The sequence below is a fragment of the Crocodylus porosus genome, unplaced genomic scaffold, assembly GCF_001723895.1.
Source record: "Crocodylus porosus isolate Cpor-Errol unplaced genomic scaffold, CroPor_comp1, whole genome shotgun sequence".
Classification (NCBI taxonomy): domain Eukaryota; kingdom Metazoa; phylum Chordata; order Crocodylia; family Crocodylidae; genus Crocodylus; species Crocodylus porosus.
The window spans coordinates 11,139,031-11,150,647 of record NW_017728948.1 but is presented as its reverse complement, the minus strand read 5'-3'; positions in this window follow the sequence as shown (position 1 = coordinate 11,150,647).

Below are 11,617 nucleotides of genomic sequence, written 5' to 3'. Positions count from 1 at the left end.
AACGGTCACAAGCTGGCAGAGGGTAGATTTAGGCTAGATATCAGGAGGCGCTACTTCACTGTCAGGGCGGCTAGGGGCTGGAACCAGCTTCCAAGAGAAGTGGTGCAGGCTCCTACCCTGAGGGTCTTTAAGAGGAGGTTAGATGAACACCTTGCTGGGGTTGTTTGACCCCAGTACTCTTTCCTGCCATGGCAGTGGGTCGGACTAGATGATCTACTCAGGTCCCTTCTGACCCTAGAAACTATGAAACTATGAAACACACAATTAAAGACATGTAATTGGGACACTCTAATTAGACAATCTGCAGTGCATATGAATACAGATGAGGGAGACAATGAAACTGTTATTAACTGTTTTACAGACAGAGCATTGCTGCATAGATAAGTTAAATGACTTTCCTGTGCTCCCACAAAAAACTTGCAGCTGGAATAGGAATTGAACCCAGATTTTCAAAGTCCTGAGGCACTGCCTTAACCACAAGATCATTCTTTTTCTTGTCATACAAGAGAGATCTTAACATGCAACACATGTGCACATGATGTTTGAACAAATGACCACTCTTTGCAAACTCCCGCAACTTGTTAGGCTTTTTGAAAACCAGAAGACAGACACCCCTATTCATCAGTATAATGTGTGTACATCTGGGACAAAAACACGTATTTATGTTTTTTGGACTCCTGACTTCAAAGAGATTGCCTGGGTGTAACCAAAACACAAATGTAGCCATATATTTTTAAGGCACCATACCATCAATGGTACCGTAGAAATAAGGAGCTCGAAGGAACATGCCATTAAAATCCTTGGGGTAAAAATAGAAAAGGCTTTATTCTGACAGCATTTTATGCAGAACATAATGATGGCTCCTTAAAAAATAAATTCAGTTTACAAGGGGTACTTCAAAAACCTGGTGAATTTATGTCTCTGCTTCACAGCAGACCTCAAGGCATTCTTCCAAGAACATCTGAGATTCTGATGAATTTCCATAGTGCTTCCACTTCTGAGTAAAAATTAATCACCACACTGCTGAGCAATCTGGAGCAACTGGTTGGGGCGAGTAGGACTCCAAGTACTTTATGCTACAATGGTTTATGTTTCACAGTTTCATTTACCACACAAAAGATGATTAGCCATGTTTGTCTGAAGTCAGCAGAAGGTAGTGTGCAGTCACACTACCTGGTTCAGAGAGGCATGAGCTTACATAGGCAGTAAGATACTTTATCAAGCAAAAACTCATATATAGTATCTGGTGAAGTGGGTTATTGCCTATGAAAGCACCTGTCTGAATGAATTAGCCTTGAAGGTGCCACCTGGACCTACTTTCTGTCTGGCTTAGCATCCAGAATGTCAATAAAGAAATTTCACTGAGGTGTTGAAGTGTACCTCTGATGTGTGCCGTGATCCATCAGTGTTAGTCATGATGAAAGTTTTTCACTGCTAGCTCATAGATATGATGATGCTTTAGAAATTTTCAGCAGAGGAAGGGAGTGGGGAGAGTTTCCAATTAGGGCTGTGCGAAGCTTCAGTCCCTGATTAAATTTGGAGGAGATTTGGCCCAATTCAGTGGCTGAATCTCCCAATCCAAATCAAATCAGAGGACCCTTTAATCTCTCCAAATTCAGCTGGAGCCCTCTGAATCAATTTGGAGAGATTTGGAAAGATCTGGAGATTTGGACATAGACACAGCTTTAAATGTTTTACTACATACCTCAAGGTACCTGGTGGCTTGTGAGTGCTGCAATCCTGGGTGTAGGGAGTGTCCCACAGAAGTACATGGGGCTCCCCAGAATGCTTAGCAGCACACCTGGAAGTGGACCAGGAGGATTTCCAGTTGACTGAGCACATGGAGGACCCCCCCACCCCCCGCACTCCTGTGGGATGCTTCATGGGCCCCAGCATCACAGCATTCACAAGCCACGCTGGTACCTCGAGGTATATAGAAAAACATTTAAAGCTGTATCTATGTCCAAATCACTGGTTCTCCAAATCAGCATCGAATCTTCGGATTCAGTTGAATCGAATCAGGGACAGTGATCTGAATCAACAAATCAAATCACTGTCCCTGATTCAGGCTGAATCTGAATCTGAATCAAATAGGGCCCGCTTTGCACACCCCTGTTTCCTAAGATTCTTTCTTTAATGCCCAGTGATTTTTGTGTTATAGCAATAAGGTAACTGTGCTTCTTGCCCCATGGTCTGTTCAGGCGATAAGTACTTCTCACTGTATTGGGATTACTGAGGTAAGTGAACCTCCTTAAAGTTTCAGTTCAAACACTTATCAAAACCATATGAACCTTTAGGTCTGCAAAGCTGCATTGGAAATTCCAGGAAAACTGGCTTTCTTGCGATAGTCTGGGGCTCTGAGACATGCTGTCTCCCTCCCTGCTTAAGATTCTTACACAGTTCAGATAGATATGTCTTTCAAGGTCATGTAGTCCATTTGTCAGCCTGTACAAGATTGTTCTTTCTGATATACTCATTTCTAGTGCTTTGTCTAGATGGTGGCACATGGGTGGAGAAACATTTTGTGTGAATACATCTATGATAAGCTTGACTCTTATCAGGCCAGAGCTGGGATCTTTTTCCACTGAGATGTGGTCCGTTGATTTGTAATAAACACCAAACCCCAACCTCTAATGAGGTCTGGTGTGAAATCCTGGCTCATGAAAGGCAATTGCAAAAGTCCATTGTCTTCAATGGAGAAAAGATTTCACCCCTGGAGCCTAGGTGAATACCTTGGACCATGCCAGAGTGTGGCTGCTCGGTGACATAATATCAGTGTAGCCAATTCAACACTACGCCGGGTTTTCTTAATGCTAAATTGCATTGCAAACAAAGATCAGGTTAGCTGTTTTTTTATCACCACTAGGCCTCTCCCACCGTTATCTCCTTTCCCATTTCCACTACAGGATGCTCTATGAGAAAAGTGGAGACAATTGCCTCCAGTCTCTACTGAGTCAAGCATTGTGATGAAAAAAAAGAATCTGTGTTTTAAGAAGATACACTATTCCCAGTGCAAAAAAAGGCTTAAATGTGCCCTCATTTAAAACATAGGTACATGTTCTGAGAAGGATCTTTCAGTAGATCCTGACATGCAGCAGATATTAGCCCTCATTTCCTTTTGTGAATCTGTCTAAGTATCAAATCCAGACGATGAAAGTTTAATCCTCTGGCACTAGAACTATATTTTGTATCTTTCATCACAAAGGACCCTGTATTTAAGGGGAAAGAGGGAGCAGAACACACCTTGTGAACCTCAGAGCAGGAAAGATGAGACTATTTGGTAATAAATAGCAAAGGTGGAAGCCCTCAAGTGACAGTTGTATCTCCAAGAAACATACAGCATGCCCAGATGCTTCTTAGTATAACATGTAGGGTGCCTTAAAGCCATCTGCACAGCTTCTCCTAACCTCACTTCCTTGATGGATAACAGATGTGGGGGGAAAAAGTTATGAGGAAAAGATTAGAGCACTTTGCTTATAAACAGGAGTAAGTACTAATAACTGTAGCTTTGCCCTAGAGACCAGATTTAATCTCGGGGTTTAGCTTGATTCAGCTGTCTTGTTTATACTGCCAATCAGGAGTGTTCAAACACATCCACAACAAGAAAGATTTCACGATGATAAAGGGTGAACATCTCCATCACGTGACATTCTAGTAATAGCCTGCAATTTTCAGCACAAATAGTACGATGAAGTACCAATGTCTATAGTAGTGGTTCACAACCTCTTTTATACTGAGGACCTGCACAGGAGTGGGACGGAGCGCATGGAGTTGGCTGCCTTTCTCCCGGGGCTGCCCTGCCACCCAGCTTTAACCCCACACATGAGTGCTGGTGTTGGAAGCCACTCACCCAGATAGACAGACAGGGGTCCAAGCGGGAGACTCATACCACAACCTAGCAGCCAACGTTTCGCAGCCTGGTACCCGGTCACGGCCCAGTGGTTGGGAACCTCCGGTCTATAGCATAGGATTTGTACAATAGACTGCATCACCAAGTCTCCTGCAGTTAAGTCTATCCACCATTTCTCTGCTCATTGCCAATATTTATGCTGCACCTATTACACTATTTGAGCAACTTATTTGAGTGGTTAGTTCAATGCCCTTTGAGCTACCTAACTCCTAATGTGCTGTGTGTATGTGTCGAGAACTAAACGAATGGGTCTCAGTGGGTTAGTCACAGAAGGGGCCTTTAGCACACTGGCATATTTTGTTGGGGGCCTTTGCTTAACCCCACATATGTTAGTGTGGGGGATGGCACTGAAAACAAGTCAACTGATTACAGTAGGTCTAGCAGTGCTATCCTGTAAGCACTAAAGAGGAACAGCAACAACTTTTCACCCCATGGGCTGGAGCATCGGTTGTGCAAGGAAAGAGGGGATCCACTTTTTTAGTATTCCACCCCTCTCCCTACCCCCTTCACAGTATTATTCTCCTTCAAGGTGAATACATATAGTTTTGTTCAATCCAAATTTACCATTTTTTTCTTTTGGTGATCACCAGATGTTTCGGTTAAATACTTCAATCCCAGCAGTGCATATACCAGTTCCTTCCCTAACTTGATTTTCTGAGGAGAGATAAACACATAGGCCCTATGTAGATGAAATGAGAGGCGTGTTTTTGTGACACTTTAAAGCAGGCTAAATGCTTTTGCACTGCTTTAATGGCTTCGGTGTTTGCATGCCTTGGCAGTGTATTGCACATTAATTCTAGCTGCTGTAGGAAATTCGGCAGTGTAATGTGCCTTAAATGACTTGGGGTGCAGCAAAGTAAAATTCCTTCGAGGTGTTTCAGTTTGCTGCCCCTACAGCCATGGAACAAAGCACTGGGCTCCATGCAGGGCTGGGCCCAGGTGGAGGGGCTGGGTGGCAGGGGACCTGGGGCAGGGGCTAAGGCAGGGGCAGGGGCAACAAGCCAGTGGAGGACTGCTGCACCTCAGCCCAGGCCCAGGTGGTGGGTGGGCTGTCAGGGGGCAAGTGAGGCTGCATCCAGGTTCAGAGCAGTGGGAGGCACAAAAGTGACCACCAGGATGGTGTCCAGCACCTGGTGATCCTCCCCCATTGCCTCCACTGCCCTGGCCATAAGGGCAGCCTGCCACTCCTGGATCTCCAGCTGACTCTCCTCCAGGGCCAGGAGCCTGTCTCTGAACTCCTACTCTGCCTGGTTCCTCCACTGGTCCCTCCCCTCCTTGTGGGCAATTTCCTCCACCCACCAGACGTTCCTTAGCCACCATGAGCAGCCAGGTCCAGTCCCGGGTTCTGCGCTGCCAGAGCCAGTGCACATCCAGAACCCTGGCCAAAGCTCACAGTGAACTTGATGGTGCATCCTGGCCACCAACTGGTGCCTCTCATCTGCCTGTAGCTGCAAGACCTATTGAGTCCAGAAGAAAGAGCTTTTAGTGAGAATTTGCAACATTTCTGAAATAAGATGCACCAGGATGCTGTTTCCTGCCTGGCCTCAGGTTGGGGTTGTGCATGCATGGGTGCCCACGGACCATGGTAATTCAACCAGGTAGGCTCTGGGTCAGGTGGCCACCAGCCAAGCCCCACATCCCTGCTCACTCTGCAGGGGTGGGTGGGATGCTGGGTGCTAGCTGCAGGCACCCTGCCTTCCCTACCCTGTCTCCAGGCCAGGACAGGCCTGGTTCCTGGCAGCACCTGCTGTCATGGCTCCAGAGGCACTTCCCCACCACTCCCTGCACAGGCCAGCCTGTCTCCTGTGCTGCCACCAAGCCCATGGCAACTGGGCTTAGGGGACAATGGACGCCCAGACAACTAGGATGCAGAGCTGATGGTTCCCCCCCTCCCCCAGGGACCCTCTCCAGAGACTTATCCCAGGGACAGAACCCCCCCCCCCATTCCAGCACTGCACCCTGACCATGCCCCTGATGAGAGTGTATTGAGCACAGCATGAGGAACTGTTTGCATGGACCAAGGGGTGTCTGTCCCACTGCACCCTGCTGCTGCTGACCACCATGGTGCACCTGCAAACCTGGCATGGGACCTTGACCTTCAACAGTATAGAGAGGAAGTCCATCCTGCCCAATAGTCTCCATCACTACCTGGAGGGCTACCTGTAGCCACGTTACTTGTCCCTGCCCCCCACAGCTAAGGAGGACATTGCTGCTGGCATTAATGCATTACTTGGTGTGTGAGAGGCCCATACCTAGCTAGCTATAGGGGCACAGGTTGCTCAATAAAGTTGTGCCTATCTTCTGTCTCTCTGCATGTTGAGAGGGGGCAGGGGCCTGGGGGAGCATGAGTGGGACAGGCAGGAAGGGAGGGCCAGGGCTGGGGCCAGGAGGGCCCTCCCCCCCCTCCACCAGTGCAAGGCTTACCTAGTGGGCATGGCAGGCGTGCCCAGTGGCCTGAATCAGTCCTCACTGGTGGTAAGGACTTGTGGCTCCTGGCAGTGTCCTGGGGTGCAGGGGTGTGGCATCCAGCTGCCTGAGAATAGGCTTCCTTCAGGGATGATCTGGAGTTGCTCAGGGCTAGCAGTACCATGGCTAAGCTGGCCTCCTGTACAGGGCTGTGCATCCAGAGCTTGTGAGGCAGGTGTTGGCCTGGGCTCCTGGAGCTGCTGAGTGAGGTATGGGGGGGCAGGGGAGCATGGTGGGATGGGTTCCTGGAACCCCCCTGGTGATGCATCACAATGGGTGCCAAGCCACAGTAGAGGCTCATGCAGGAAACCGTTGCTGAAGTACATGGCATGGCAGTGTCCAGGGCACAAGGACCTGCTTCAGCTGCCACATAAAGGGCATGGACTTGCGGGCAGTCCCCAACCAGCAGTTGTGGTCAGTGATGGTGAACTACTGTGCTTACAAAGATTTGACCTTTATGCGCCAACCTGTCATGCCCACGCTCCTGCATGTGGCCTGACAGCCCCCCGTAGATGTGCACATTGGAGCATCAGTTTCATGCAAATTGGCTGAGAACCTCAGCCTTGCCCCACCATGAAACAAGGTCCACCGTCTCCTCCTGGGACCAGTTTCAGCCCCAGGAGGTGGCATATGTCATTGAACAGGATACCAGCATGGCTCCCTCATTGGCTCACTGGGCCTCCATACAATAGTCTCAGTCCTGGCAGGCCTGGGCAGGTGTGTACAGTGCTGATCACAGTCAGGCACATGGCATTGATGTGCCTGGGACCAGCGGTGGGGTCTGGACAACCTGTTGTGGCTCACATGGTGCCAGCTGGAGTGGGACCCAATGGCTGGAGGCTGGCTACAGGTGGCCCAGCGTGTTGCCAAGCCTCGCACCTGGCTGCAGCACATAGTGAAGTGCAACAGCACATGCCTGGCAGCCACACCATGAAGCAGTGCAAGGGAGGCTGCTGCAGGTGGCCTGGGGCCTGTGTGGGAACATGCAGTGGTCAGAGGCTAGCTACCAGAGGCCCAGGGCCCCAACATCCCCACATGCTTTTAAAACAAAGAGCTGCCCCAACCCTAGGGCTAGAGAAGCTCTCAGCCCCAGGGTCCTGGGGCTGGGCTGCTGGTAGTCCCCTTGTGGTGGGGCCACATTTGCTCCTGGTCAGCATCTACATGTGCATTACTGTACAGTAATTATTCAGGAGTTAATTTGCTATTTCTGTTTACAGGTAGCAAATTAACTCCCAAGTAGAGTGATTTACTGTGCAAAAAGCATCTGCATGTGTTGACACTGATGCTTACTGCATAGTAATTTGCTCTACTATGCAGTAAAGCATCTTGTGTAAACACAGCCATTGTTTTATTCACACAGGTGCAGAAACAAATGATATCTTACTACTTATGCATTTTTTTAATGTTAACGGACTCTCTCTCCTACCTTGGGGATCTTCAAGAGGAGGCTGGACAGATATTTGGCTGGGGTGTTATGACCCCAACATTCGTTCCTGCCCGGGGCAGGGGGTCGGACCTGGTGATCTGTTTAGGTCCCTTCCAACCCTAAGTACTATGAAACTATGCAACTTCTTTGTGATAACTACTCAAGATCCATATTTATGAGGGCGTACAAAGTCAGTCCTTAAGGAAACCCAGAACCAAATGAATAATACTCTAGATCACCAGCTGGCAAACTTTTCCTGCAGTGAGCTGGAACACCCCAGTTCTGGTCCAATGTGGGCCAGGTAGCTTCTGTGACATGTCAGTGGGAGGGAGGTTTGCCTGCACCTGTGGGAATTGCACCTGCACCACTGCTGCTGCTCTCAGCTCCCTACTTCTCATCTGGGGCATGGACACAGGCACAGCTTCCAACCAGTGGGCAGCAATGCTGGGGCCAGACAGCTGGAAGCTGTGTCCATGCTGCTGCTGCTTCCCTGCCACAGCTGTGAGGTGGGGGTGGGGTGTGGAGAATGGGTAGGGGAAGTGGCAGCCATGAAAACATAGCTTTCTGCTGTCCAGCCCTGACAGTTCACCACTGGCTGAAAGTTGTGCCCATGCCACAGCCAGGAGGAGGCTTGAAGGCAGCAGTGGAGAGGGTAGAAGCATTGAGGGTGCAGCTGGAAGTTGCTGGGGTCTGGAACAGCTCCTTGCTGCTCAGCTATAGCATAGGTTCAGATCTAGGCAAAATCTTTGGGCTCCATAGGCCAGAACTAGCAGCTTCATAAGCCCTATGTTGCTGACCCCTGTTCTAGATAATACTACAGATTGAAACATTGAGTAAGGTAAAAATATGGAATGTACTGACTGGTTGCCTTTGGTAGAAAACTGGTGATTTGGCTCCAACTTGTATTCCAGATAAAGCTCACTAAAATCATCGGAAAGTTTACAACAGTCTTTGGTAGGCTTGGGAACAGACCTTACATAGGCCAGGGATGCAGCGAGTTTCCAATCCTATAGTCCTCATGCCAGTTCCTTGTGCTTACACAGCTGCCTCACAAAAGCCATCTTCACAAAATTGATAATGTTTGGTGCCCTTATACATGTGGAGGGATCCTAGGTATTTCTAGCATTTCTCTTCTTTTTCTTCCTTCCTCATTCTCAGAGGTCTAACTCTAATTTGCCCACGCTGCAGTTAGAAGGCTGCGAGTAAGCCCACCAAAGCCTTAAGCCTAGATCTGTGGGGAAAATCTTCTGCTGCACTGTAAACCTAAGCATCATATTTGGGTATAATAATTTCTGTACTGAGTTAGCCTGAGAGCTCATCAAGCCCACTATCCTCTCCCCAACAATGGCAAGTAGCGGATACTTTAGAGGAAGAGTATTGACCACAGGGCATGTGGCGTGAGCCATCTCCCATCATGTCTAATCCCTTCTGAGCCAGATTACTCTTATACATCCTGTGAAAATGAGTACCTCAAACTAATTATGTGCCACTTACGTTTTCAAACCCTCTTCTCAGCTGCCTTCTAACCACACAGGTGCCTGAGTGTCTATTGCCAAAGGCTCTTGGGTACCTAAATTGTTAGTAGGCATGCACGCAACCACCAAAATCCTGATGTGAATGCATCTCTGATTAGAGGTTTCCTTCAAGCATGTACATGTGCTAGGATACTCACATACAAGACAGGAGCACTAGATCTAAAGTCCTGCTCCAAAGAATGTGTTTTTTATTATTATATTCGTTTCAGGAACAGTTCCAACAGGAGCGACTGAAAGAGTCAGTCTAGGATAACTGATGGTCCAACTAAGAAGATGGATAGCAGGGATGCTGAAAACATGGCTCAAGGGCAATTTATTTGCTTTTAAATAACTTTCTTCAGCAGCCCCATTCAATCATTTGAGTCGGGTGCACTGGGCACAGATCATTGACTCTGGAGCATGCCGATCTCAAAAGTTGTGTGTTCTTTAGCTCTTGGATGTGTCAAGAGTTTGGTTTGCAGCTTGAAGGGTTGGGAAGTTGTCTGCCCCCATTATACAGCCTAACTAAGGTTCAAGTCCCTATTCCAAATAAGGTGGGTAGATTCAAAGCAGGTCTCTTGAGAAAGTGCTCTGTTATGCAAGTTTGTTTCCAGTGTATGTTTGTGGGAATAGGGGTGAGGAAAGGGTGACCTGATTTGTGTGCCCAATTCCAAGAGAGGTTTTATGGCAGAGGTTCCTGGGTGGAGATGGACACCTACCTTCTTTTCAGGGTCCTTAGATCTTGTCCCACTGCTTGGTATTTCCATTGGCTAGTTTAGGTGGCTTCCTGCTCTGCTTCTCTCATTTCATTCTTAGTCTCCTAAATTTCCCCATGAACTGTCTAAGACAGCTTTGAATACTCTACTCGCAGCTGTGGATTCTAGTAGGTGGCAAGGGGCCTATAGGTCAGATGTTTCCATACTGAGTTTGAATGAGAAACTTGATAAAATAGCTTGGCTGACTCTGCTATGCTGCAGGAAGCAAAAACTCTTTCCTTACAGAAAACCTAAGTTGAGTGGAGGATGCTGCTATGTAGAGAATGGGGGCATATAGTGAAACCCCTATCAAAGAAATATGGACAACACAGATATTTTCCCTGCATTTTCTGGCAATGCTCTGACTGCGTAGCTGAAAAACCCTCCAAAAGTCTGGGCAGGATTTGTCATCCTAACTGCAAAAGAATAACATGTTCCCTTTTGGTCTTTTTAAAGAGAAGTTTCACACACATTTTGCTGGCTTCTTTCTGGAGGCAAAACTAATAGTGGTAGGTTGGAAAACATGCCTTTCAGATTTGCAAGTTAGAAGATAGACCAAAAACATTGCCTCTGTATAGCCTTCAGATATAACTTCTTTCTTAAGGGTGGCTTCAGGATGGACTAGGATTTATATCTCTGCAAGCCAAAGGCCAAGCAAAACAAATTAAATCTCAGCATTATAAAACTACAGCATACTGTAGACTGGAGGTCTACTTGGCTTGAAGGAGACTTGTTACCCCCCTTGTGAGCAGGAAGCTAAAGAACACACACGAGACCTCTTTCTTTTGCTGGAAAAAGAAATACTTTTAATATGTTAGATTACTAAAATTGTAAGTGCATATCCCACCACGGAGTAGTTCAAATGCCTCTTTTATCAATTCTCTTTCCGTATCCAGTGAAGGGAACCTTTGAGGCTTTTCCTTTTTGGAATAACGGAAATGTATGTATAAATAACTGACACAAATGATTGCCTTTTTCATGCTTTTATTTTTTAAACCAATGTGTCTTTGATAATGGTGTTTATACAGGGACTGAATACTAGTAGCTCTGTAACAGAGGGTTTTTTTTTCTCCACTGGAAACTGGCTTGCCCATTTTCTGCTTTTCTGAAACATGTTTCTTTTAGAAGTCCTGGCCTCGTAAAAGTGGCCCGTTTAGAACAATCCAGGCAGTCTGGGGCTGCTCTCCATAAGGCCAAGCTTAACATATTATTGTTATGAGAAAGAAGAAAGAAAGAAGCTGCATTTTTTTTTTTTGCCCGTGCTGTGCATTTCCCATTCCAGAGTCATTTTTTAAAAGGTGGCTTGCCTGGAATGTATCTGTTTTTAGATGAAAAGAGCTTTCATTGAGCTTATCAAGGTGTTCAGCCTTGTTTGTCAGTTTTGAGTCGGAGTCGGGGGGAAGGGACCACAGAGGACCTCCTGACTGTCTGGCAAGAATGCACACAGAACGTCTTACAGGTGAGTAGCGAGGGGTTGAGATTATCCCATCTGCTGTGGCATGCCTAACTTAAGAAACACTCCTCAGCATTCAGAACGGTAATAGCT